General features: G+C 40.6%; 1 protein-coding gene across 1 annotated transcript in view; it reads right to left on the bottom strand.

The window, feature by feature from the left end:
- The window catches only part of DYM (dymeclin), a 215,601-nt gene that overhangs the window by 59,742 nt on the left and 149,913 nt on the right, over nt 1-5,946 (bottom strand). The gene's annotated exons all lie outside the window — the stretch shown is intronic.

Genomic DNA, 5,946 nt, shown 5'->3' with positions numbered 1-5,946 from the left:
GACAATATTTGTCCATCTCAGTTAGGAGTCTCGATTTAATCTGGTAAAAATGTCCCATTCTGCCAATGGTGTATCCAACGCAACAGCTAAACAACTCGTACACGTTTTGTACGTTCAGAGCAGTTACCACTAAGCAGTATTTTTACAGCCTACCAGCTAAACGACGTTAATTGCATCATACTAACTCTATTATGGCTGAGCAGTTTATTTGGAAGCGGGTTTAATTTCATTTCTGCATCATTACTAAAGTCATCAGATGATAGCAGGGAAGACTTCCTATTTCTTCACGATAGCACGCATTTATAGGAAAACACTTACGTCTGGTGGCAGAGTTCTGCATTAAACCAGTTCTTTAGGTAATTAAAAAAATGAGGTAGAGCTGCAGCATATCTAATGTAATATTAGATACGTAACCAGAGAACATATTACAGGGCCCCAAAACATCACAGCATTTATTTACAGTTCAAATATTGTTCACACTGATAGTGAATGAAATACTTGTTTGCTACATGCTGGGTAAGCTAAAACAGTTAACTTATTTGCATGGCATCCTTCGTAGAAATACGTCTGTGTCACAAGATGCCATAACCTTAGCTGAAATACCAAACTATTACATGAAAGAACTCTGGTAGGGCCGTGAAAGGGACAGAACAGGATTTATATGACAATGCAATGGCAGACAAATACCATGGACAAAAGATTTGAGTCTACAGCTGTTAATCTTACGGATTTCTAGAACGTTAATTTTGCTTTAGTTGTTTAGCAAGGCCATGACTAAACTGCACATGCTGAAAACAGGGCTGACTTCAGTCTTTTGGATCTATAGTGCTACCATCTTTCATCTACTGTAACGTAACTGAATCCAGAAAATTTACAGATTTTAGATTTGTTTCATTATGTTTAAAAGACAGCTAATACCGCGGTTCATAGACCTTATTCTACCTACTCTTTAGCAATCCCAAATTTCTAAGATAAATATGGAGTCCTTACTTATAAAAGACAATTTCTTCCTAGGGAGTAAATGAAATAGGGGAACCTTTTAACATCACCCGTGTACAGGAGGGAGATTAGGTCGGTTCTCTGTTGGAGAAACTAAAATGAAGGACTATTTATGAAGTACTTGCAGCTTTGAATATAATCAACTGTAATAGCAAGATACAAGTTACCAAAAAAAATTCTTTTTGTTGAAACCACTTTTGTAATACTGCTTTTTAATAACCCTCATAATGGCCAAATTAGAAGGACCCCAACTGAAGTCATTGATCCCACATAAAACAAACATTGCTTTTTCTTCTTAGCTTTGTTTTACAAGCTACATTATTTCCAGATGACGCTTGAGGGGCCTACGAGTTTCAAGAATTAGACGCTTAAATAGACAGCTGCTTTCTATTTACCATATAAATCAAGGATAAATCAAAGAAGAATCTAAATATTGGACTTCATTTAGCCCATTATGGAGCACAAACTGAGAAGGAAAAGAAAAAAGAAATATAGAAATCTCATCACCCAAATGCAAAGTTTAATTCTCCTTATTAAGACGAGAGAAGAACTCATTGACGTTTGCAGAATTCCAAGGCTCCATGTAACACTAGCTCTGCACAGCAGGTAAATTTAACTGGATTGGTAAGGAGCCAGGAAAAGTCAGCTCTGATCAGGAACTCTCCCCGTACCGCCAGGCTCTGCTAATGCAGACTTTATACAGACACACATACACACAGAGCTCACTGCATTTGTATTCTTTGCATTTTTCCCTTTGCATTGCCAACACGCCAACATTTCTACACCTTAACTAATGCAGAAACAGCAGATTTTGGACAGGGGGTTAAAGGATGGCTCTTCTTATATTCACAGGAGTACATCTGTAAATATGAAAAGTCTAACACTACACTACATTGTTTCTATCACTGACAAAATTCCTCCGCCATCGAAGTGCTGGTTAAGTGACAGTCCTATATATGAAATAATTGAAGATATCAGCACTAAGTGGGATTATTTTTAGAACTTTTCCTCACACGTTTAAGCTTCATCTGGGTAGAACAATGCATTTTTTAACAGCCAAAATTTAGAAGGTAAAAAAAAAAGTTAAACTGAAATGAATTTTAGGATTTTTCCTATGTGGCTAGTAATCATCTTACCTACACTATTTTCTGTCCATATTATTCCATTAAAGCAACCGAAGGCTGTTGGTAAAATCCCCATGGATGGTAGAGAGAAGAACTCCCAGCAGATAGCAGCGTGGGGTCCTCAGACCCGTGACCCCTACCCTGGGTGTTGAGTGATTCTCAAAACGTGCTCCAGGGAGTTTTCATTTAACTACTAAGCCTTCACGCCCACCACCAGTAAACAAGAGTTTGGGCTCCCACTGACATAAAATCCCTTGTCCCTGTGTTGCGTTAGATGATGTTGAAATAAACTTAGAAACCAAAGCAAAAGCTACGTATCCAAAGACAGACTCAGGTGATGATGCATGCCAAACGATTTGAATCTCAACCTACTGATTTTTATTCTCCTCAATTTTTGCATTAAGCAATTTTTTTTTTCTTACGTCAGCAAGAGACTTCTGAACCTCTGACATAAGCTTGCCAAAATTCAAAATGTACTCTCTTCTTCTCCATCCCCTTCCTTCCTAGAAACAGTTAAGGAGAATCTCTCGTTACCAGTTCTAGTATAACAAGCATTGAAGTGCTCGAAAATCATACACAATGCTATGAAATCCTTAAAAAGCAACCGTCTGGGTCGATGGTAGCTCCAACAACAGGTCTGATGTGCTGCTTTCCAAGGGAAGTTAGCATGCCTCCAGTTACGCTGCTAAGTATCTATGATTTAACGAATTACATTAGGCTGTAATAAAATTACAAAGAAAATCATTGATATGTTTACTTAAGTAATTTGGCTTGATTTGAACCGGAAGAAGCAAAATTCTCAATGATTTCATTACCACTTTTCTTGTTTGTTAAGAATTTTGGAAAATGTGCTTTCATTGAATGCAAGAAAGCAATAAAAAAACCTAACTGGATTTTTCCCATTTCTTCAAGCCTGGAGATACTCGCGGACAAGGATGACTTCACTGAAGTGTGGTATTTCAAAACAGGTCATTGCTACTATGAAAATAACGCTTAATAATAAAGCTTATTAAACAACTAGTAAACAAAGTAGCATGAGAATTGGTCTAACCAAGGATCCTGTCTCCGAAGCGATGGTTTGATGACGGGAGCTGCTTCTCTCTTCCCCACTGGCTTCTCCATCCTGCTCCTGACACCGATCACGTTGACTACAGTTTATCAGGACAGGACCAGGAAACTGGTCGAGCCTTAATAAACGAAACAACTTGCTCTTTTCTTTTTTTAAAGCCCAGAAAACCTCAACAAGAACAATATAAAAGCCAGCCGGGTCAGTTCCTTATTCTAGTTGACAGCAAAATACCTGCAGCTTGTTGGTACACCGGAGACCTGACGGTAGTCCGCAGCGGATACTCACAAAAAGACCGTGAGAAACATAGTAAAGGAGGATCCCAGTGTATTCTTACCACCATCAATAATCAGCAGTCTAGGGACTGTATGTTAGGTCAAAAACGTAGGTTTTTACAGTAATGAAAACAAAGTAGAGTAGAAACAGTACTACTGCTTGAGCACTCAGAAATTGATATGTCCGTCTCAATCTCCATTTGCTCCCTCTGGGTGTACGCGTTACGGCACGGGCATACTGTGCCACAGCACCTCTCCACCATACGGTGTCCACAAAGGACAAGGCTGAATTCAAGATCACCGATGCTGCCTTTTTCCTTCCATATCCTTCCTAGCCCTAAGAAGGAACACACAGCATTTACCATAATTTGTTTTTTCCAAGTCTAGTACTCGCAAATGAGTAGAAAGGCTCAAGACAAGACCATAAGCAACACCTAGAATAATTTTATGTATGATTTAACCCTTGTGACTGACCTAGGTACCACGCAGATTCACTTTTGGATTACACAACACTGTAAGAAAAAAAGTCAGTTTATAAATTAAATGAATTAAGCAAATTAAAAAAGAATTAAAATAATGAGAAACACATTTTTAAAACACGTTTGACTGATCTGAATGAAACCTGTGAATAGCCTACTAAGCAATCCTCCTCCTCTCTGGACATAAACCTGGGCAGAGCAGGCAATCTCAGAATCACCCCTTTCTTTAGCTCCACGCTGGGATACAGTGGTAGAACGGGCTTCAGGACTTCAGACACTTAAGTTATGTCAGCTCCTAGATTCTTTGCTATTCTTACAGACAACACGAACACAGGCTTTCAGAAGCAGAATATGCTGAAGTAAACGAAATCTGGCCTCAACTTTTATTTAATCAACTGCCTATGCCTCAGATTGAGCTGGAACATGAGCAATTTGGAGGAAAAAAACCCCAAGCCATGCATAAAAGTATGCATTCTTCTTTCCAAATACAGGCCATGCACTTCAGTGATTTTACTCTCCCCCACAGCAATCTTTCCCACTGCTCTCCTTCTCCCCTCCCTCCCGACGTCATACCAACAATAAAAGGGAAGAAATTCAGTGAAGTATCTAAGTCTCTGGGCTGCACTCCAGGGTGCTTCCCCAGCCCTGCTCCGTAAACTGCATTTCTCAGCTGTCTCCATCTGTAAGGGGATAACTATGTACAGCGAGCACCCTGGGTCTTTCCTTAGCTGCACTACGTAGTTCGCATCCAGTAAGTTAAAAAGAAGTCCAAAATCTATAAAATAGTTTTCAAGCACCAAATTCATACACACACTGAAATATATACATATATATCTCCACATATATGTAAATACGTGTGTGTGCGTATATATATTTATTTATATGTGCCCTTCTACAAACACGTGTATATCACGCTGTTTTCTTTCCTCTGAACAGTGGGGATGGTAATTTGTTTGTCTAGGGAAGAAAATACAAGGGTCTCTCTTCATAAATCATAGAATGGTTTGGGTTGGAAGGGACCTTTAAAGGTCATCTAGTCCACCCCCCCCTGCCATGGGCAGGGACATCTTCAACTAAATATCAATATCCTCCTTCTGACAACAGGCCACACACAACTGCAGCCCCCGCATTAGGAATATAAGTTAGCGTTAAAAATTTTAGCCCTATTCTCCAGGCACCTGAAGATGCTTGACAGTTATCTAACCAAGAGCCCACAATGTCTCAGAGGTTAGTTTCAAAATACACAGCCTTTAGCAGCAATTCCAGCTTATGGACCCCCTGTGCCCCTAAACCCTGTCCCAAGCACTCACTCCAACCCCTCTGGCTGTGATACCGCATGTTACGCAGAACTATCTCATGATATATGATATGATATATGACATGATATGGTATGATATGAAATATCCGAGGTATGAAAAGCCATCACCTCCACCAAAGCAGCCTCCCTTTGCCCTGAAAGCCAGCTGAAGCACCATAGGTCTCCAGGACAGCTCAATAAAGAGCCACGAGACCACGGGAGGAATTTGAACACGCAGCTGTGGAATTGCTTAAGCTGGAACCTGGCATGACACCGGGGTTAATCACCTCTGAGAAATACGGCCCCAAGAGCCTTATCAATCACAACACCCAGAAATGCCCAATGCATCCAAAATACTGCAGTCCTCACAACCGTGGAAGCCCCTCCACCACGAGCCCCTATTGCTCGAGAAGCGAACCCGTGGGAGAGGGCCATCAAATCCTCTCCGAGGTGTCTGAAGTCTCGGGGACTTTCAGTTGTTCGTGACCACGCGGATGACAGAGCTTTATTCGGCTTGTGTATCACCTTACCAGGCAAACAGAAGTGGGATCTCCTGGTCTTTAACCACAAACCAACTTGAGGGGGTTCTTGCTGAAATGTTTCAACTTCCAAAAATTAAAGGTCAGATAGCAACTTGTGGGACAGAAATCGAAAGTCCTAAAGCCACAGGTGTCGTAAGGAGCTCCACATGAATTAGGGCATGGTA

This window comes from Pygoscelis adeliae, unplaced genomic scaffold (genome assembly GCF_000699105.1).
Source record: "Pygoscelis adeliae isolate BGI_AS28 unplaced genomic scaffold, ASM69910v1 Scaffold567, whole genome shotgun sequence".
Lineage (NCBI taxonomy): Eukaryota > Metazoa > Chordata > Aves > Sphenisciformes > Spheniscidae > Pygoscelis > Pygoscelis adeliae.
This window is presented reverse-complemented; position numbering and strand designations above follow the sequence as displayed.